Source organism: Astatotilapia calliptera, chromosome 3 (genome assembly GCF_964374335.1).
Source record: "Astatotilapia calliptera chromosome 3, fAstCal68.1, whole genome shotgun sequence".
Taxonomy (NCBI): domain Eukaryota; kingdom Metazoa; phylum Chordata; class Actinopteri; order Cichliformes; family Cichlidae; genus Astatotilapia; species Astatotilapia calliptera.
The window spans coordinates 15,826,202-15,849,888 of NC_137424.1; the positions used below are offsets into that span (position 1 = coordinate 15,826,202).

Consider the following 23,687-nt stretch of genomic DNA (forward strand, 5'->3'; position numbering starts at 1 on the left):
GGTATCGTTGTTTGTCCCAGCAGTTTACAATACAGAATGTGCACGTCTGTGGGGCTTTTATAAAGATTTCTATTTGCATTGATACAATTGCTTGGATCACAAATTGTTCTAACTTGATTAAAGTCACCAATGATAAAGGTATTCTTGCGCTTACAGTTACCATTATTATCTCTGTTTGCTATCAGATCATCACATCCCCCTTGTGGGATCATGTTGATGATATGCTGGTTTTCTGAACACGTCCGTTAGTCATGCAGAGCACAGTGCCAGAGAGCGCCACCAGCAGGAACATGGAAGTCTTCATTGTATTTCTATATCGAAAAAGTAAACAGAGTGAATATATAAATCAGTATTATTTCATTTCATTTATTAACTTGTTTATTTTTCTATTTTCCTAAATGTTAATCGTGCTTAACTATTAAAGTAAAAATACAGATAGATAGGAAACTCTCTGAAAAGTCAAACTGTTTTCAGTGAGTTTATATATTTGCCAGAGGAAAGGTCAGAATCTGCATATCTGACCACTTTGAATCAATTTATATCTAAACAGAAATCAGTAAAAGTTAAAATCAGTTTCATCAATATCCTCACTTATGAGGATATTGATATCCGTATAACTGGAGTTATTATAGATGTTCATACATGACATTTGTGAAAAAGGCGAGGGTGTCAGGGTCCCTGTGTCTACCCGCTCGCCTCAGTGTGGCTACATGTGTTTTTTTTGTTTTGATTTTGTCCCCGCTCTCTCCCTCCCTCCTTCTCTCACTGCCTGGGCGGAGCTCATCTGTGGGCTCCTGCCCTTGGCCCACGCACCTGGTGACACCTGTGGCTCATCACCCAACAGTGTTCCAGTCCCCTTATAAGATGGCAGCCCTGTATTTCTCGTCGCTGGACCGTTGCCGACTCTCGTCAGTGTTAACCCCAGCTCAGTTCGTTCTCGTGTTTCCCTAGCGATCTTCTTACAGTAACCTTTTGCATCTCTGTGAATAGATTTCCCTGGACCTGCCCCTGTGTTACCTGAGCGATCAAGTGTGTGAGGATTGGAGCGAGCTTTTGTGTTTCTTGTGGAGTGTGAAGAGGAGCGTGGAGCGTGGATGGAGTGAGGACTTTGGAGCGTGTGTGGACTGCAAGTGTCTTTCCCCCCTCCTGTTCGTGTGTGGATTCCCGGAACCCGTCTTTTCCCCACTGTGTAAATAGATCACCTGGTGCTTCTGTAAATAAAAAACCTTTATTGTTCCCTACTCAGAGCCTACGCGTGAGTCCGTTCAGTCCCGTTGTGACAGAGGGTAAGGACGTAAATCGACTGGTAAAGAGGGACTGGTGAAGAGTCTGCAGCCGCAGCACCGATCCATCTGTCCATCTCCTGTTCCCTTCTCTGATCACTCGTGAACAAGACTGCGAGTTTTGTAACTTAATAAAAGCAGTAATTTGTTTGCCAGAGGGCCCCTTCCACGTCACACCCTGTTCTTTCCTTCTTGTCTTATATGAAAATTCACTTTGTGGAGCTTTTTGGGAAATTGTTAAACTTCAGGAAGATTCTGAACATGCCCCATCGTTTAGCCAGCTCTTTGGAGCTGAGCAGGCTCAGGCCTGTTGTTGTAAGTTTTATAAAACGATCTCATTTAAACGGATAATCCAGCTGAAGCTTCAGACAGCCGTCAGACAGTGAAACACTGCCATCTGCTGGACGCGAATAACAAAGACGCTGCTTTGACGGGTGAGGGAGTTTCAACAAGTCTGCAACGACTCAAGCATCAAACTACAGAACTATTCTAGCGGACATGGTGCTCTAATGACTGCTTCATTAACGCAGGTCAGAAAGGATCAAATATATCAATAAATCATAAAACACAAAACGTCTCTTATTGCCCAGGGCTCAGGAAGTGAGTGTGTTCCTTATAGCCCAACACGTTCTCACTCCCAACTCGTCAAACGTGTGACGCATGGTCAGGCTCCCTCTGCTTCACTTATGGACCATATGGACCACCAGGTAAGACCATTTAAACGGACAGCATTTATAGAATGACTATTAAAAGTCTGCGAGTGTCAGTAATGTTAATGTGGTTATGTTAGTAATACACCGAGTGCTAATATAACAGCTTTAAGATGCATTTGTAGATATTATTACGTGTTTTACCGTCTTTATGGTGCTAGCTTAAAGTTACGGTGTAAACGTTAGCTTATATTGGAGGAAAGCTGTTACTGTTTAAACGATGTTAGCACAGAAATATTAGCTTCTGTCATGACTGATGAAGTTACTAGTTAATAAAGTTTCCAGTAAAGTGTTTAATCGCAGCCACAGACTGACAGCAAATATCTCGATTAGCTTCAGTGCATCTGTAATAAATATGTGCAAGTTTCAGTGCTTCGTTTAAACTGTATGATACTTATACTGACCCAGGGTCAGTGTAAAATACAATCCTAGCTGTGTGAACAAAGCCTGGCTGCTTTAATCCTGCATGACAAACCTCAGGATGCAGGTTATTATTACTCTTTCCTGCTGGCACACCTGTCACACCTGAGAGTCAGCTAGAAACTCACAGTGACGTGGACATCATGCAAAGACTGCCAGACTCTGTAATACTGCAAATGATCAGTGACTCAGGTTATCACTAAACTTTAAACGGCACCTCTGTGTCTCTGTGTGCTGAACATCTAGGATTGAGTCAGGCTGCATTGACTGTGGGACTTTAATGTGTTAAAAGCAGGTTGAAGACGGCTCAGAAACATTTGAAGATTAAAATTTAGCATTATGGCTGCTGGTGGTTTGTAAAGCCTCTACTCAGCTGTATTTTTGTTACTAATTTATGTTTGTTGTTGTTTAACACAGATTTCAGAAGAGCAAATATGCTTAATAGTTTAACTAGATTTCATTTGTCAGTGTGGGACTGCTGAGTCACCTGAAGAACTCATTTCATTCATTCTCCACATGATGTTCATTTACAGAAATGTTTCACAGGAACTGATTTCTCCCAAAGGGTGAACTAGTGTGTTTCCATAGATTACCTCTGTATGAATGTACTTCTTAAATGAAGGCAAGTGTTTGTCCTTTTTTGTTCCTCAGGTACAGTACGTGATATCAAGGGCAGGCGGTCATCACTGGGGGTAGACAAGAAGCAGACGTACTTCCAAGAGGGAGCTGCAGTGAGGTCAGAGGTCAGAATCTGAAACAGCTCAGGTTTATATTTTAGAGGTTATAAAAAATCAAAATGTATTATTTAAAGAAACCTTTAAATAATAGTCATAATTATGATTATTATAAGAAATATCAAACATTTAAGTGGATTTTCTGTTACACATATCGTGTTAGCCCTGCAATAAACTGGCAGCCTGTCTTTGTCCTGTATCAGCTGGGATAGGCTTCATCCTCCTGCAACCCTGAATTGGATACATTGTATTCCAATTATGTAATCTGATCATTTACAAACTCAAGGTATCTAATCAAAATGTAAGTGATGCCGCCCTTGACAGACAGGGAGATTTTATTCCTCAAAGACCATCATCCAGTCGAAGTACTAGTTGCCACGTGGTCAGTGTTCTCACAACCATTGATTTTATCTCACAACTTGTTTTCACCAAAGAATTTCAGTAAGTAAATATTCTTCAATCTCTTTTTCCCCCCAGTGTCTGCAGATCAGCATCAGTGTCCACGTGAAGAACCTAGTTATGTTGCCAGTGTCAACCCAACAAAAGGTACTTTACCTTCTTGTATATATTGTGATTCCTTTACTTTTATATTTGTTGTTATAGTTGAGTTAGGCAGGGCTTTTGTGCAGTCCTAAGAAACATACTGCCTAGAGTGTTTTTCACTTTGTGGAAGAGTTTCTTTATTTTTTTTCTGTTAGTGTGTGGAACTGAGGTGCTTCGTCAGGAGCTCCTTCAGTTGTTGGAGGATGGAGAAGAGGACGCAGCCATGACTTGTGAGACGTCGTCTGAGTCAGCTGCTACTCACTGGGCGATCAGAAACATGGTGTCCTTGCTAAAGTGGAAAGAGGCCAGGCCTTGTCTTATAGACAATATGTTAGCTACTCTGGATCCACAGTCACACCGTGTGTGTCAGTGTGGCAAACAAGTAGTTGTGAGGTGTCTGGACTGCCTGCCTCTTCCATTCCTTTGTGCTGACTGTGATATTGCAGTTCACACACGCTTTGTCCTGCACAGCAGAGAGGCAGTAACAGGAGGGTTTTTGCAGCCTTCATCAGAGTTTCACAATCCAATAGGTACGGTTTTTAAGTCTTATGCATTTATTGCTATGTACTATGAGTGTGTGCTGTTATTGTATATTTATTGTGTATCATTTAATTTCCAATTCTTTTTATATATATTGTGTGTTTTTAATGTTAGTTCGGCTGTTGCCTGTGCAAAGACCAGACTGTGTGTGACTGCCCAGCAGGTAACGTTGAGGTTTCACCCGGTGCAATTGTGGCTCTTGTAACCATAAATGGTAAGTTGCTCTTTTGTCACACAGTACATACACAATAGATGTGTTTGCAGGTTTTATTGCAAATTGTACATTGCTACATTGTTTTGAATTACCCTCGGCCCGCAGTATATGTGGGCACCTGTCAAAGGTCATTTGGATTTACCAGACCGCTTTGAAAACAACATGGGAAAAAATGAATGTCTTTGTTGAGCCATGACTGGATTTCTCCTTATCCTTCCTAAAGGCCGTTATAACCTTGCACTGCCAGTGGTGAGCTGCACCAGCTGTGGCCTAATGTGGTCCCCCTCAGTTAAGGACTTCCAGGGTGGTGGATATTGGCCTGGCACCTTAAATTTCTGCACCCTGTTTTCAATGGATGTCTTTCAGTCTTTCTATGACATTAAGAAGCTGCAGCAGGGATGTCACTTAAGGCCTTTGTCAAAGTGCTGGATGAACGAACAGCCCATTTTGGAAGGGTGAGTTTCTAAATTTGTCAAGTTTAAGGAAATTGTGCAAATCAATGTTTATGATGACTGTCCGTGAATATTCTGTTGTTTGTCCTCTACTTAAAAGACTGGCCGAATATCAGCTGATGCCTTCAGCAAAAGTTTCTTGGAGTGGAGTGCTGTAAAGTTTGAGGTGGACAGGATGTGCAAGGAGCCATGCTTTAGCTGCCCTGCCTGCACTCCAGACATGCTCGCCGTCTCAGTTGATGGAAACTGCAAGCTTTATCGCTTTCAATCAAATGCAAGGTACGTTATGCATTGTGTACATAAATCAAATATGGATTTGTACAAAAATTGTATTTTGATGTTTCTTTTCAAACAACTGTCACCGTGTTCGTTCAGCACTTCAGAGCAGGGGAACTTTGAAGGTGTCTTCATTGAGAAAGATGAGGAAGTTGCTGAGTTTGTGAAATACATCCAGAGACACACAAATGATGTAAGATACACATATATATCAGTGCTGTCAGCGTTAATCTTGTTAAAATGACGTTAACGCCATAACCATATACTCATACGTGTGTGTGTGTGGATACATATTTGGATGGGTGGATATTTATTTTGTTTTTCTCTTGGTGTTGTTGTAATACTATTTACTTGACTTTATCTTAATGTGTACTTCATTTTGAGTAGCTCACACTTGGATGTGCGAGGTATACTGCAGCTTGTAGGCTTGGATACGTTTAAGACATTTTGTTATAAGGTTGAATGAATTCAGCAGTCATGTATTGTGACCTCCTTTCTATAGATCAAATGGGGAGGTGCGTTTCAGGATGGGGCCGGTTCTACAGTTGGAGAAGAGGTGGAGCAAGTAAACAGTGTCCTGTCTAGGGCGGCCATCACAACGAAGTACATGTCTAAAGCAGGTGTGTGTCTGTGTGTGAGATTCCACTCAGTCTCCTGCTCATTCATTCTTATTTGTATACTAACTGAAATGCAGGGCGAACAGACATGCTGAGCCTCCTGGCTTTGGGCTGGAACAAAAGGAAAGTGGAACAACTGGGCCGCACTTTGAGCCAGAGATATCTAAAGGTCATTTTTTCAACACCCATTTTAATGTGTGTGGTAATGGGGCAAAAACACCAGTACTCTAAAAATGTCCATATGAATGACATTTATTAATGTATTCTTAGATCATAAGGATCCTTAGAGAACAAGTGGAGAGCCTGAATGCGAGCAGAAATGAGCTGGGTGTGGATGACGACACACTGCAGCAATGGGCTGAAGGTGAGTCTCAATATAATGCACTCGTGTATAATAACAGGACCCACCATGGCCTCATTAAAGAACTTAGAGTTAAGATCTTTCTGACAGTGTCAACAAACAATGAAAAATAAGCTTGTAAAAGCAGAATTGATGGCAGAGTTGTTGCGTTTGATCAAATTGGATTGGACCTGGGTTGAAGTGATGTCGTACTAGTTGGTTTTATAAAGCTGAACACCAACATACTTGTTATCTCATGATAATGCAGCACATGAAGGCTCCAGATGTCTTATAATGAATATCATCAAGTCAGTGATTACAGAGTCCACTGTAGTTTGGTGACTGTTACTCATCCTGTGTTCTGATTAATATTCCTCTCACTTAGAAACGGATCAAACTGATGGCAGCCTTGGAGCGTTGCAGGCACGAGTAGAGGAGCTTGTCGTCATCATCAGAGTGCGAACACAAAGTCTTTACAGACAAAATGGTGTCACAGTTTCTTTGAAACGGACCGTTTGATGCTCAGTTTGTACAGCTTGTACAGCTACTTTGTAAACAGAATAAAATCAGATCCAGGTTTGTTTAAGCTGGATGTGATTTGTTCTAGCAAACAAATTGATGAGTGTAGATTAAAATGTAAATATATACATTATGTGAAGGTGTTCCTTTTTATGATTATTTACAGATAGCAACAAGAGGCGACACAGAATTCACAAGGTCATCTTAGATGAGAAGAAACGCTTGGCGGCTGCTGTTGACGACTACAACAAGGAAACAAGCAACAAAGCAAATCGTATCCAGTGATGCCCTCATGCAGAGCGACGTTTGGCCCTGGCAGAGCACAAGTGAACGTAAGCTCTTGATTTCTAAATATCCTTTTTAAACAAACTCCCAGTATCTGAGCAGCAGTTGAATGTTTTGTTCTTGAATCATAATATGCTGCTATGTTTTCCCATCTGATGTTGTTAAACTGCAGCTGCTGCTGACCTCCGGACAAAGAGAAAGGTCTTTGAGAAGGTGATGGCTGTGAGGCGCCTGAGAGAGGAGGAGATGATCCTTTGCAGGGAGATGCAGCATCACTGGACAGTGTTGCAAATGCGATCTGTGGTGTTGGGGACAATCTCCTCAGACTGTAAGCACATCTTTTATTTATTTATACATTTGGTGATGAATTGATTGAAAATAATAGCAGATGCTAAAGTCTTACTGGATCTTTTACCTATATTTGGGTTGCTAGCTAACACTGCCTTCTCCCTTAAAAAAAGTTTATTACATGATCCTAACTCCTTGTGTTTATGAGGTGAGTTTTTTTGTCTGTTTGTTTGTTTTACTTATATTTAATAGTTTTGTTGTTTTTACAGCCTCCCTTGTTGGCATGTCGGAGGATGCACAGAAAGGACTCCATAGCCTGGTTTAAAAACAAAGTGAACTGAAAGCTGAAACGCTCAAAGTAAAGGACGTGTACAAGAGAATCCTCAGCCACCAACCACTCCTGGAAATGGACTCGGAGGAGGAGGAGGACATTCCAGACGATGAGAGTGATTTGAGCACTTCTGATGAAGACTGATTGTGTCATCATTGATGTTATGTTTGCTAGAATAAAAAGTTAATCACATCTGTTTAATGTGATTTTTATAATGTCTGTTTCAGAAATTGCTTATCAACAGACATTTTACATGTTGAGAAGAAAAATGTAATTCCCTTGGTGCAGTTGTTTACCCTGAATCATTCTTTCCCATCTAATTTAATGACTCGTGCACATGTTCAGATACAATAACATAATTGAATTCATGGGATGCTTTCTGGGCTGCTCAAATTACCACAAAATGTAAAAGCACCAGGCAGCACACTCACAAGGACATGTTTTGTTCAGTGTTTTGTTGAAGAAATCAACAAGTACAACTGAGATGTTTGCTGTAGTGGTGTGTTTGTTAAGAAGCATGCCAGCACACTGGTGAACTGACAGTCCCAGAATGCACCCGAGCCAGTGACTCGCCCCAGAACAAATGACATTAATTATCTAGAAAGACAACCGTGATCAAAGACTAAGTAAAAGAGTAGGAAACAAAAGATAAGGAAAGGTACTGTGGGGTAGGAAAGAAAGGCCAGAGCTGTGCAAAATGACCTCCAGCAGGCCACAAATATGCACGTCTGTTCAAACGGTCAGATACTGACTCCATGAGGGTGGTATGAGGGCTCGACGTCCACAGGTGGGGGTTGTGCTTACAGCCCAACACCGTGCAGGATGTTTGGCATTTGCCAGAGAACACCAAGCTTGGCAACTTTGCCACTGGCGCCCTGTGCTCTTCACAGATGAAAGCAGGTTCACACTAAGTACTTGTGACAGAGTCTGGAGACATATTGGAGAACCTTCTGCTGCCTGAAACATCCACCAGCATGATGGTTGGGCAGTGGGTGACTAATGGTGTGGGTGGCATTTCTTTGGGGGACCGCACAGCCCCCCGTGTGCTCGGCAGAGGTAGCCTGACTGCCATTAGGTGCTGAAATTAGATCCTCAGACCCCTTGTGAGACTATATGCTGGTGCGGGTGGCCCCGGGTTCCTCCTAATGCAAGACAGCGCTAGACCTCATGTGGCTGGAGTGTGTCAGCAGTTCCTGCAAGACGAAGGCATTGATGCTGTGGACTGGCCCGCCCATTCCCCAGACCTGAATCCATTTGAGGACATCTGGGACATCATGTCTCACTCCATCCACCAACTGCACCACAGACTGTCCAGGAGTTGGCAGATGCTTTAGTCCTGGAGTCTGGGAGGAGATCCATCAGGAGACCATCTGCCACTTCATCAGGAGCATGCCCAGGTGTTGTAGTGAGGTCATACAGGCATGTGGAGGCCACACAGACTACAGAGCCTCATTTTGACGTGTTTGAAGGACATTACATCAAACCAGATGAATGATTCTGTATTGCACTGATCAAGGAACCAACCCAATAGGAGCTAAAGGCATCCTCTTCACATTACTTAACATATTGAGTTTATACTATGTTTAATGTGCATTTTCTTCATCAGTCTAGAACATAACATGTTAGCGCTCCCTGGTTCTTTTTGGAGACAGATCCTGAGACAGCAGGCAGCTTTGGAGAACTCATGCCAGCTGTGGTCATTAAGGAAAACTTTGATTTAATATTGATTTCATGACAACTATCCTCAGGCACATATTCCTGGATATATACAATGACACGAGTAGACACTAACCCCCAGCAGTCTGGTGCTATGACAGCATAACTAAGGGCTGACCTGAACCAGCCCCAACTATAAGCTCTATAAAGAAGTGAAGTCTTATGCCAACTCTTAAAAGTCTTGACCATGTCCACCTCCAAAACTCATAATGGACTTTGGAGGTGGACAGCTATCAAGCTCCTCACAGAGGAGCAGCTTGACAGCTAACAGCTCCCAAGCTCCTCACAGAGGAGCAGCTTGACAGCTAACAGCTCCCAATTTACTTTAGTCCAAATACATGAATTCAAATTGAGGTGATAACTATTTATCAACAGTATGAATGTCTGTTCCCGTCCAACAAAGTTGTTACTACATACCATGTTGAGCAGGGCTTCCACTTGACTTTAACTTCTTCTTTTTCCTGAAAAACATGATATAAACAAACAATTAATTCAGAAAGACATGCAGGTTGCATACAAAAAGGAGCTTATAAACATTTGTGTACTGTTGAATGGCTCAATATATTATACAGTTAGTTTACAAAAACATAAGAACCACTACAATGCTTGTACTGCCAGCATCGAGTGCATGTCAGCAAAGCAACACTGCTTACATTGTGGCTCACAAGCTCCACTCCTTTTCATCAAAACCAAAATTTTATCTACATTCTGTTTTTTACACTTTAAATCCCAGTTAGGTTAAATATTACCAGTAGCTTTTCAGATAAAACAGTAATAAAGTCCTAATGGTTTCATAAATCTTCATATTTTTTTTCATATAAGCATCGGGGACAAGGCTGTCTTGCAACTGTTGAGGTCACTAGTGTGCGCCCTATTTCTTCCAGGATCACTCTTCATTTGTAGGTTTTAGTGGACTCCTACTACTGTGAAGTGGTTTTCATGGGACAGGGGCTTGTATTCCAAGATCTGGGAGATTGTAGAAATGAGCAGTGATGCCCTTCTTGCCATCTTTCCAGAAATATCAGTGATCTGGAAGCTGTTAGGCTGACTTACAGCAGCAGCACTTTCTGCACCTGCAGAAACTCCAGGACACATTTACTAACAGTGTTTGTTGCTGTGTGTGCTGCAGCTGCAGCTTTGAATTTCTTTTGAGAGCTAATATTTTGGCTATGGTGTCTTGTTATGAAATGTACAAGAGTAAGAGTGTTAGCATGTGTGTCAAAGCTACGTTTGACTGGGAAACTCAAAGCTCAACAACCTGTATCAACAACAATTCACTGCAGCCTGTGTAATATTTGATGCATCATAATTTATTCCAGTCTATCTTGCAAATACATGTTTGCGTTGCAATGTCATGCACAACACGCACAACTATTAGAGCCTTAAGATCAAACCTGCGTCATTCTTTTGGTCCACTGCAGTGTAGCAGTCAAACAAGGAGAAGTGAAGTGGCCCCAAATGGCCAGGATAGAGATCAGAGGGTTAATGCGTAAAATGCATAAAAATATTATTGATTACAGGATAATACATTAATGTTAATATCAACAATAAGCTTTTTACTCTGAAGTTACAAGTATAAACAATGCTGTTGCATTTACACTTACATTTTTTACTATAAGTATGGAAACAAGTGAACAGCATTTTATAATAAGTTTAACTGGAATTCTGTACACTGAAAAACAAACAACAGATAAAAAACACAAACAAACAGCCAGTGCCTTCATCTGTCCATTAAATGTCAAACATCGCTTTGACCTGTAGTCTCTGCTCGTCAGCACATGCTTTTAAAAAGAGCTCCATGTCCTCTGCAAACTGAAAAACAAAGAGGAAGAAGTCCCTCTACACAAAAACACTGTGGATGACAGGCCAGGCAAACATCTATTGACCTGTTTGAATGCCTCCTCATCATGTGAGCCTTGAAGTTTTTTTGTAAGAAGACTAAGACCACAGTGAGGACGTTTCATTTTCATGGACTTTCCACAAGCCCCAGTTTCATTTAGCACAGAGGGTGGAGCACATGAATGTTCTACCCAAGATTCAGGAAATGGTTTAGATGCTGGAGACGAGACATGGAGAGGGAGACGAGGCTCCACGGAGAGTTCAGTGGGGAGCAGTCCTGAATGCTGACATGACAATAATTGCCTTGCCATATCCCCACGCTGTATGACTGTCATGTTACAGAAGGGCAGTGAAAGTGCACCGGCACATCATTTTGTCTGTAAGAGAGAAAAAAAGAAAAAACATGTAATTTAAATGTAGTTGTATAGAATGCAGTCAGTTTATCTAACAATCAGATTGTACATATTAACAAAAATATCCAAGCCGTCCTCAATAATGAAAGCAAAATGGTGTGGATCACAAGAGCTGTCAGGAAATGTGGTGAACAGGAAAAATATTTAATGAAAACACTTTTTTCTCTCGCTGATGAATGAACTGAACTGTACAATGTGAAAAATAACTTTTAAGTCAACAAAGACCTGCAGAGGTGCTGAAAAGAAGTGCATATTTATGACTTTAACTATGAGGTATATTTAATACCAACATACCTTTGAAAGGCAAAGCACTTTGAATGTGTCCATTTATATGCTGCTCAATCTTTGCCCTGACAGCAGGGCTGAGAGTGGGGCACAGAGGGCAGTGAAACAGCCAACACGTGGTGCATTCCTGCAATTCTGGCCTGGAGGCAGAACTCCAATTTGATATTTGCATCTAAAACAGAGAGAAAAACAGATAAACACCATATACACATTTAAGTTCAGGTTTTAGCAGAAATAACACGTTACAGTTAGCATGTAAGAGATTTGGGAGAAAATTCTTTACAAAAACATAATTTACAAGAAACTTTTATTTGTGACATACGTATCTATTGACATATAAAAGACAACTGAACAAAGGCTAACTAACATCTTGGCAATAAAACAGAATAAATAGAGAATATTAGTATTTATACATATATAAAACTCTCTGTGACGACCTTTACAATGTTTTTGCAGGTGGAATGAGAGATATGAATAAAGTGCAATATGCAGTAAATGGAACAATGTGCATTGATGTTACAGATCGTGAAAAGTAGTGAAGTGAATTTGTTCATAACAAGCAAAAATCAAATACGTTTGAAACTGACCACTAAATGCTAACCAGAGGTGTCAAAAGTGCACATTCTTACTAAAGTTTAGATGCCTCGGGGGTCTGACCGTTGTTGTAGCGCTAACAAAGTGCCAACGTAATCAGTGTAAGCAAACTAGATGATTCCTACAATTATATAATTATTAACGGCAAATTTAGACATGAAAGACTCTGTAACAACCTTTACGATCCACTTGCAAGGTTTCCACAGTCGATGGCTGTATCCCAATTCAGGGTCTGCAGCCTTAAAGTTCGCAGCCTCAACGGTCCATGAACTCTGAACATCTGAACTCTGAAGCATGAACTCTGTGTCAAAGATTCAAGCTGCAGTTATTTATATTTCCTATCACCTTAAATCTTCACTCAAAGACACTCAAGTATCTGTGACAGTGTGTATATAGATGTATCATATATAAGAGAGAAATATTGTTCTTTTAATATGTTGGCATTACTAAATGTGGCTCAGTGCTTACATATATGTGTAAAAAGCAAATGTACGAGCTGTGATAACTGTGTCTGATAGAATGAAGAGTAGACTGATAAATGAAATATTCCTTTATTGGCTGAGAAAATCAGACCATGTCATAACTGCTTTAAGTCATACAGAATAGACATCAGAGCCTTAAACAGGCTGACGTCTGCTAAATGGGTCAAACTGGGCAGAAAGTCTACAAACACATAACATCCTTATAGAATATGATGTAACACTATAGATCAACTTAGCTCAGAATATATAAAGCAAATAAACAATCACAGCAATATGATGCAACAAACACAGCAGTGCTACTGATCCAAAATACTCAAAGCTTCATAGAACTGAAACAAACATTTATTTTTAGCTCCATTCTGCTGCTGATACAGACTTTAGGTTTCTGAACATTAAACTTGTTGCTGCCTTTCATAGTGTGTAACTTGAAGGCCCTGAGTACTTTCTCTCACACTGAAAACACTGGGAGGATAACATTATTTGAACATTACCTAATAAGACTGATTCAGGACAGACAGTTATGTTAAACTTTCCTAGCAGTCCTTCACAAACAGGGAACAGTCTGTCTATTCTCTCCATCTGTCAGCTGCTGCTGGCTCTTCCTCCTCCTCTTCCTCACACACTGCTGAGTTTGTCCTGGTGGATCATCAGGGCTGCAAAGCCTCACAGATGATGTGCAGCAGTGGGTCCCTCAGTCTGTCCTCACTCTGGACACTTGCAGTCGTCACACATGGAAATGAAATGTGTGATAAGCTGCAGGATTCAAACACAAGTGTAACTTATAAACACATGTTCATACTTTTATTCAACAATCAGAGAGAAAGAAACAGAGAGAGAGTGCAGGACCATAGCTGGACTCGCCATCGGGCATACCGGGCATTTGCCCGGTGGGCCGCTGGCGATTTTTTGCTTTTATGGGCCGATCGATTTTTTTTTTTTTTTTTGGAAGGGTATAAATAATGAAAGGTGTTGGATTGGCCAATTGGTCATGATCGACTCTGGGCTGGACCAATTACAGCCGAGGAGGTCGGATGCACCCTCCCCCTTGTTTAGCAATCTTATAGATGAACTAAAGAAAATGGAGAACAAAAAAAGGAAAGAAGGTGCAGAAAAAATTAGGGCCAAAAAGAAACAAGCCCTTCAGGCAGACGCTGCCAAATGTGTAAAAATAACTGAATTGTTTGGCGGCAGCTGTGGCATAGCTTCCACAAATTTAGCAACATCAGCAAGTGGTGGAGGCCAGCAGGTGGATAAGGGAAAGGGGAGGCAAGAGGAGGAGAGACCCGAGGCCGCCACCGGTCATAGTGGCAGAGGAACTGAACTTCAGGTAAGAAGTTATGACCTGCTGTCTATCTGTGTCAGATATAAACCAAGTTTAGTTGTAGTTTGTTTTCGTTGTGCTGACTTTTTACAGTCGCTTAGAATAACTGGTACTAGCTAGCATGACGGAGTTTATATACTGCTGGGCGGGTGCTATGAAGTTACTGATAGTAAATTTTATTTTATGCTTAAGGTTAGTTTCTCAAACTCCTCAAAATCTTAACAAATTGTGCCAATCCTTACATGTTGCACCAGGCTGATTTATCATCAAAGGTGGAGAAGTCTGTGACAGAGGAGACAGAAGAGCAGCAGAGAGAGATGGAGCAAGAGAGAGAAATAAAAGAGCAGGAGATGGAGATGGAGAGATGACTTTATGTCATCCATGAGGGATGCATTTGACATATGTTTCACATATTATAGCCCAACAAGTTACTTATAGCAATTTAAATACGAGCAATCACTTTTTGGCAGACAATCACTTTTTGGCACAACACCGGCTATTTTTTGTGTTTCTTTTTATCGCTCTGTAGCTGAGTTCAATTGAAAGCCTGCATGCGCTAGTACCTCTTGCCACAAGTTCCCAGAATCCTTTGCGGTTTCTACCCCTGAATGACGTCACATTTTTGGTGGGCCGGTCTCTAGTCAAAATGCCCGGGCCGATTTTTTGTCCCAGTTCAGCCCTGTGCAGGACAGACAGACAGGTGACAGTCTCAGGTGTACACACTGCTACACAACAGCACCAGAGAAGGAGGATTTAGTGTTTGTGTTATTACGAGTGCTAAACAAGAAGAGTTCCAGATGGTGCAGTGGACACATGTGTGACTGCTGTGATTAAAGCATCTTTCTTTCAGCTTAACGAGTGAACCGTCAGCTCGTTCAAACACACGTTAAAGTCCGTTTGGCTCGACACCACCGAACAGAGGCAGCAATATAACATAGCTAACATTAACAGTGCAGTGAATCCTGCTTGTGCCGTGATGTTCAGGACTGCAAACCGAGCAGCATCACTGACTTTCAGCTTGTTGTGTTTGTGGATAAATGACTGACTTTAATTATCCACAAAATCATCACATTCTCTGTAGGATTAAGGTCGACTATTGAACAGCGTATATTTTAAAGTAAAGGCTTTAAAACCAAGTAAACGCTGAAAGTACAAACATCACTAATGTCACATAACTTTGCCGACATGTGGCCAACAGGAATGTTTTAATGTTCTTCATTATTAAACATTTGCACATAAATAAGTGACATAATATTCAGTACTTACTTCTGAAAGTTTACTCTTCAGCCGCCCCTCTTCCGCCGTTTTCTTTCGGCAACATTATCCACACCCACCGCCGCGCCGTTCTCTCAGAACTGAAGAAACTTCTTGGATAAAACGTCTTCAAGAAATTTAAAGCAGTTCAGACGCTTTTCTTTCCCAGCTCCTCAGACTGTCCACCCTGTTAGCTTCGTTAAGCAGCCATGAAGAGTAGAAGGCCAAGTATGAGTTTCAAACAATAAACACATTTATTTTTAAACCCTGCAAATAAACAACATTAACATCAAAAGTTTTACATTTCCTAAATGTATCCCACAATCTGAATATAACACCCACTTCCCCACGTTTGATCCGCTGTGTTAAATATGATTAAGAACAGAATGCAATCATTTGCAAATCCTATAAACCAGTATTTTAAACAAAGTGAGAAAATGAAACATTTAAAGAAAAATATTAGCCCATTTTGAATTTGATGGCAGCATCCTCTCTCCAAAAACTAAAAGCGTTACGATGTTTAGTGCTGGACCATGTTGGTTAATGTGTAAACTCAACAGTTTCCATTTTGATTAACCTGACCAACATCTAACATAGAACACCTTTGAAGTGGACCTCGCAGCCTGTGGATAACTTCAAACACGTCGAGGTCTTCAGAGGCTGAACTTTGACCCAGCATCACAAGGAGCGCCATAAACACTTGTTACGGTTATTAGAAGGAACCCAGCCTTTAGACATCCCCACAATGACATCGTGACCAAGGGTCTGTTGCATGATTTTTAACATGGCTACAATGTGTCGTCTGCTGAGTCATCGTTTAATACAACAACGTACTGAAAGAGAGCATTCAGCATCTGACTGAGCTGGACTAACCTTCCCTTTCAAAAGTGAAAACTGCAACATAAAACTGGAATACAACCAACTTCTAATGAAATGTAACATTTTATAACATGAACACAGATTCCAGGTGAGCTGTGTCTTCCAGGACTGGATTTACCAGAACAGGTATGAGGACGGTGCCTGACGGGCATGTACGAGCTGGAGTGGATCCCAGCTAACACAGGGTGAGGAGACAGACGACCGTTCACGCTCACACTTATTCACCAGTTAACCTAACCCCACTACCTGAATGTCTGTGAACTGTGGGAGGAAGCCAGAGTGCCCTGAGAGGACCCACACAAACACAGGGAGAACATCCAACCTCCACAGAGACTCTCTCTGCAGTAAAAGCACAAAATAAAAACCACACCGTCATGTAATTTAAGAAACTGGTCTTAAAAACAGTTAATCTAATATGTCCACATGGAGCCCGTGTTAAGGTCCATACTGGGCTTCAGAACATCAAGTGAACAACGTCAGATGGGACCTGGGTGCGTTGTCTCCTGATAGAAAGTGCTGAGGATCAGAAGGACTCAGGGACAACACGATATCTGTCCAGCAGAGGGCGGCATTATTCCAAACGGCTCCATCCTAGAAACATGATGTGGAACAGCTGACCTGTAGATCTGCTCAAGAACAATCGTCACAGTCTGATCACAGTCAGTCCCACGTCTGCCATGTTCTCAGCTTCCTTTAGTACAGGTAGCTTTAATGATCATTTCAAGTGTGGTTGTTTCATGGAAACAGAGAGCAGACTGCAACATCTGTGACAGCCACCTCTAACACTCTGATGGACGTGTGGACAGCAATGCTGCCTGGAACAGTACCGATGTTTCAGGGCTGATGACGTTTTTGGGAGGGACATCTACATCCTGACATATCAAGGTTACTTTACTTTTACGTAAATTTGCTTTACAGAAAAATAATAGCGTTTGTCATCCCTTCACAAACACACACATCGATTTAAACCTGACAGACACATATTTGGAAATTAGACGCGATGAATCAAATCAGAAAAACAGTTATTAGTTATTAAGTTTAGTGACGGCAGCAGGGACAAAGCTGCTTTTATAAGACTTTGTCCTGCATCATTCTCATGATAAAACAGACTCAATGGCCCCAAGATATTTATATGACTGCACTTGCTCAGGTTTGTCCGGATTTCAAACTGTTCTAAAAGTCTTTTGATTCAAATCTGGGGCTGTGTTATTGAAAGCAGCAGAGAAATCGATGAACTGAAGTCCTTTACTCTCTACATGTTTGACAATCAGGTGAAGTAGAATCAAAAGCGCGTCCTCCACTCCTCTATTGGGCTCATGTGCAATCTGCATTGAATCAAGCTGAAGTTCAGTGTCTTCCATAATCACATTTCTGATGATTTGTTCAAAGACTGAGGTGAGGGCAGCAGGCCTGAAGTCGTTTAGAACTTTTGGACGACTAGATTTAGGACCAGGAACCACAACAGCTTCTTTCCCAAGAGAGGGCATGAACGATTTATTCAGAATAACCTAAAATATAGGACTGAGTTCTTGAGCACAAGTGTAGGAGCCATATGAGTTGTTCCTTTTTGTTTTGGATTAAGAGGGTTGGTTTAAATGCACACCTTGTATTGGTGCACGGGTGTGAGGCGTGACTCGTGGGCGTGTTAGGTGATAAATGTGGTTGCACTCACCTGATGAGCAGAAAGGTCGGGTGAGCATGAGGGGAAACCTGTTGACCCCAGCTTGAGTCATTTTGATGCATTTTTGGCTGTAACTTGATGTATGTTTTATGCACTAATTGATGCCATAGGCCGATGTTGTAGTTTGGTGTAGTAATTGGTGTAATTCTTTGTGAGTTGCAGTCATTGTGTTTGTGCAGTCTGTGCATTTGTTTAATAGTTCGATGTGCTGATTTGTATAGTGGACAGTAACACGTGGAATTAAAGGAGCAAATAGTGCAGAAGTGCATCTCATGTGTTTGTTGTTGTCGTCATCAGCGTCCTCATGTTTAGCCTGCTGCGGCCATTTGCTGGAGGAGCCACAACAACTTGTCAACAGAAGAGTTTGTAGGTTTTATTAGATTATTTATATATAGTTTGATTGGTGAGAGTTTTATGGTTCGCTGTTGCCTTTTAGAGTAAGCCTGTGGCTTCACACAGCTGTTTCAATCAGGAGTCTTATTCCCCTGTTAGGTTTCAGCAGTTTCACCTGCATTAGGCGTTGTACTGATTTGCTTTCTATTGTGCATCAGGCGGCTGAAGCCATTGGCTTGGGAGTACCGCCGCAGTTTGTGTTTAAGACAGTTTGTCTTCCTCACAGCTGACGGTATGGAGGTGCATAAATACCCATCGCCAGTATGTACGGAAGACTAGGCTGGGTTAGCTAGGTTTAACAGGCAGATTAGTGGGGATGTTACTCCTGTTAATTGTGTGTGTCCAAGGTTTATTGAAAGGAACGTCATTAATTTGATGTGTTGGAATGAAGCTCTGTGGCATAGGTGCAGTTCAGTGTTTGGATTTTGTAATGTTTGAGTTATGAGTTATGTGAGTTATGCAAACAACAAAGTTTTTTGCAGCTGTTCACCTAAAAATGCAGCCAAGGCGTTTTTAAAATAAACATTTCAAACTATTTACAGAACAATCAGCTGTTCGGCATCAAATCTGATGCCACACAAATTATTTGTGCCACTGCAAAAAATAATTTCTGTCCACTATGAGATAAAGGAGAACAACAGCCTGATACCTGCAGGCCTGACAACAGCAGATGTATCACGCCACATCAGCCACGCCGCTTTGCTAGCTAAAACACATAAGGACGCTGTCATAGCCTGTCAACCATGTTGATTAGCTGCGTATATACACGAATGTGAATCGCATCATTGGCTGGACTATGGGATAAGGTGGCATCATTCTAATCGCATACAGGAGCAGCCGGACACTTACTGACTATTAACTACTCGATTTAAATCAAGACGCAACCTCTCGCGCGCTCTCTCTCTCTCACTCACTCACACACACACACACACACACACACACACACACACACACACACACACACACACACACACACACACACACACACACACACTTTCTAACAGCCATCTTCAAGATAAAACAAATCAAGCTCCAATAACTAGTGAAAAATGTAAAAACTCTCCAAGACATCTGGATTAACGTTAAATCCTAATAACTGTGAACTCTTTGCCATAAATGATAAACTGTAAGATTCCTGTTAAATCAGAAATAAGATATTTGGAAATTCATCTCACAAAGGACCAAAAAGTAAATCGGTCGTTGAACGTGGAGAAGAAACTAAAAGAATTCAAGACCAAACTGAACTCTGGGCTTTTGTCACGGTTCTGGGTCATTTTGACCCAGCATTTTCAGTTCTTATATTAGTTTGTATTATGGTTTGTATCCCGATGCTTTTGTTTATTGGTATTCCATGTTTCTGTTATTCTTAGTGAGGGATTAGTTCTTAGGTTGTGTCTCGTGTTTAGTATAGGTTCAGTGTCAAGTCTGCGTCTGTTTCTTGTTTCCTGTTTTATTGTGAAGGGTTGTCTCATGTCAGTGGCTGTATCCCAATTCAGGGTCTGCAGCCTTAAAGTACGCATTTCAAGGCCGATTACGTCACAGCGGCGCGCCGAAGGCTGTCCCAATTCAAAGGCTGCTCCAAATGCGGCCCTGAAATGCGTCCTTCATTTCCCTGAATTTTAAGGCTGTGGCAGTGTAGACTTCGTGGCCCAACATATCCCAGAATGCATAGCGCGGCAGTGGGTGTGGATAATTTAGCCGAAAAATGGCATTAAAACGGATCTCCAATGTGCACTGGACGACAGGAGGGGGAAATCCTTGTGAAAGTGGCCAAAAGACACGAAAAAGGTTACGGCAAAAACAACTAATCATCCGTGTGGATACTAACTCACTCGCCTGGCTAGTGCGCTGCAGAGAGGACGTGAGTAACATCAGTTCTTTTAAGTGAAGGATGTTTTTGAAAATACTGAGAAAATGTCAGGAGGCATTGGACAAATGGACATTTTTGATAATGGCAAAGAGGATTGAACAACATATGTGGTGAGAGATGAACAATATTGTCTGGCTAACAAAATAGAGGATGAGAGGAAAGTTGCTGTGTTCCTGAGTGTCATGTGAGGAAAAACATACAACTTGTTGCGCAGCATCAAACAAAAACTAAATGTGCAAAAGAGACCGAAAGCTGCATGAAGTAACTGAGAAAGACTCAAATGATTCTCAGGAGGATTTGGCATGCCTGGAGCTGTACACAATGCAAGAGAAAGACAATGATGCAATATGGCTCACACCAAAAATACAAGAGGTTGAGTTACAGATGGAACTGGACACTGGGTCTGCCCTCACACTGATCTTATATGAAGATTACAGAGACAAATTCCCCAATCTGAAACTGAAACACACCTCGGTGAAACTGAAAACATACACAGGTGAAAGAATAACTCCTCTGGGAAAAGTGGAATATGAGAAAAAGAAATGAAACCTGGAACTTTATGTCAATGAGACTGGAATGAGGCCCGAGTGCACATTCTGTGGATGAAAGACTGAAACAGAAACTTAATAACCGTGCCCAGGTGATCAAAGATGGAATCAGCACCCTGAAAAATATTAAAGCACAGATCATACTGGAGGACAATGCAAAACCAAGATTTCACAAGGCACGTCCTGTACCTTATGCTTTATGCCCCAAAGTCGAAGCAGAGCTCCAGCGCTTGGAAGAGCAAGGAATACTCACCAAGGTGGAATGGTCAGATTGGGCTACACCAATAGTGTCAGTAAGCAAGAAAGCAAGTGACAGAGTGCAGATCTGTGGTGATTTTAAGGTTTCAGTGAACCCAGTTCTCCGCATAGATCAGTACCCACTTCCACGGATAGAAGACATATTCACAGCAGTCGCAGGTGGCAAACACTTTTCAAAAACTGACCTTGCCCAGGCTTATCTCCAGTTGGAAGTAGAAGAGACATCCAGGAAATATGTGGTGATAAACACTCACAAAGGCCTATATCAGTACAACAGGCTGGTATTTGGTATCGCCAGTGTCCCAGCAGTATGGCAACGTGCCATGGATCAGGTCCTACAAGGCATTCCAGGAACAGTGTTTTCTGGATGACATAATAGTCACTGGTGTTGATGAGGAGACTCATCTGGCTAACCTAACAGCAGTCCTGGCCAGGCTAGAAAAATATGGATTGAGAGCAAACAAAAACAAATGTGAGTTCTTCAAGGATGCCATTGAGTATTGTGGACACAAGATCGACAGACATGGGCTCCACAAAACCGAGGACAAAGTTGAAGCAGTCCTGAAGGCACCAGACACTAAAAATGTGAGTCAGCTACGTTCATTCTTGGGCTTAATTAATTATTACCACAAGTTTCTACCAAACCTTTCAACAGTCCTGCACCCGCTGAACTCTCTGCTGCAACAAAATGTCAAATGGAAATGGACAAAAAACTATGAAGAGGCATTTAATTTAGTTAAGTTAAACAGCTCATTACATCAGAGGAGGTTCTGACACACTTTGACCCCAAGCTACCACTTCGCCTCGCCTGTGATGCCTCACCATATGGCATTGGTGCCGTGCTATCTCACAAAATGCCTGATAGATCCGAACGACTACTTGCCTTTGCCTCAAGGTCCCTAAATGCAGCCGAGCACAACTATACGCAGATAGACAGAGAAACACTCAGTCTAGTGTGGGGAGTGAAGAAGTTTAATCAGTATTTATATGGACGACACTTCACCCTGATCACAGACCACCGACCGCTGGTGTCCATCTTTAACCCTCAGAAAGGTATTCCAACCATGGCTGCGGCACGCTTGCTTGGGCTTTGTTCCTGGGTGCACACACCTACACCATTGAGTTCAAAGGGACAAAGCTACATGGAAATGCAGATGGACTTTCACGTCTTCCACACATGCAACCCACCGAAGAAATGACTGATCCAGCTACTGTGTTTCATGTTACACAAATGGAACCCCTACCTGTCACAAGTGCTCAGGTGAAAAGAGAAATGAGCCAAAACACAATCTTGTCAAACGATCTTACTGTGAATGGTTGGCCGTCCTGTAGTGACACTCAGTTCTCTGCGTACTCCACCCGCAAAGACCAACTATCCGTTTGCCAAGGATGTGTCATGTGGGGAACTCGTGTCATCCTGCCACCCAAACTACGTACAAAGGTACTGGACTCACTGCACGATGGACATTTGGGTATTAAGATGAAAGGTCTTGCTAGAAGCTATGTTTGGTGGCCAGGCACTGATTGTGAAATGGAGAATATGGCTAAATCCTGCATTGTTTGCCAGCAGACGCTGCGCCAGCCTCAAACAGCACCTGTACACGCGTGGGAGTGGCCATCTGCTCCATGGCAACGCATTCATATAGACTATGCTGGCCCATTTATGGACCAAATGTTCCTGGTTGTGGTTGATGCCCACTCAAAGTGGCCAGAAATCTTCCCCGTAAAGCAAGCAACAGCTGCCAGCACGATCAATAGTCTTTGGTCACCGTTTGCACGCACAGGTCCGCCACAACAGCTCGTAAGTGACAATGGTCATCAGTTTACTGGAGAGGAGTTCCAGTGTTTCCTTAGGAGTAACGGCATACGACATATCACTTCAGCTCACCATCATCCTGCAACAAAGCTGAACCAGCCAGTCGCACAGAGGGGAAACCGCTACAACAGAAAATTGACAATTTTTTTACTGTCTTACCACTCATGCAACAACTGGACACACACCTGCAATGCTCTTCATGGGATGAGATCTGAGATCACATCTAGATTTGCTGAAACCAGACATTCGCAAGGATGTCCAAGATAAACAGTCTTCCATGGTGGAAGCAACAAGAAACAAAACCAGGTTCTTCAATGTTGGACAAAGAGTTCTCGCCAGAGACTACAGAGACCCAAGTCAGAAATGACATTCTGGCACGATTCGTTCACGGACCGGACCGCTGATATACACCATAAATGTTGGAGCCAACTTAGTCTGGCGTAGACATGTTGATCAGATTCTAGATGCAGAATGTCACGTGGTTCCAGAGCAACCCGAGAGGACACATCTACACCTCAAGATTCAGAAGAGTTTGGCCTCGCTTCACCACCTGAGGTTCAGGGTTTACGTGAAACCACCAATGTTCAAACACCTGAACTTTCCACACAGAGCACTATGGACTCTGACCAAACAGGCAGACGTTACCCTGAGAGAAATCGCAGAGCACCTCAGAGACTGAACTTATAGGTTTCCAGTTCATTTTGTAAGGAAAGCAGTTAAAATGTTTAAGAGGAAACAACCTACCTCTATGTTGTAAATCACTGAGTAGGTGTCATATTTCAGTTT

The 23,687-nt window shown here is 42.0% G+C and overlaps 1 protein-coding gene and 1 long non-coding RNA gene across 2 annotated transcripts in view; one reads left to right on the plus strand and one right to left on the minus strand.

Moving 5' to 3' along the window:
* LOC145425230 (protein NLRC3-like) overlaps nucleotides 1-23,687 on the minus strand; it is a 611,895-nt gene that overhangs the window by 511,153 nt on the left and 77,055 nt on the right. The gene's annotated exons all lie outside the window — the stretch shown is intronic.
* On the plus strand, nucleotides 732-1,241 carry LOC145425339 (uncharacterized). The gene is made up of 2 exons (XR_013906006.1): nucleotides 732-908; nucleotides 991-1,241. It is a non-coding gene; the product is annotated as an uncharacterized LOC145425339 (long non-coding RNA).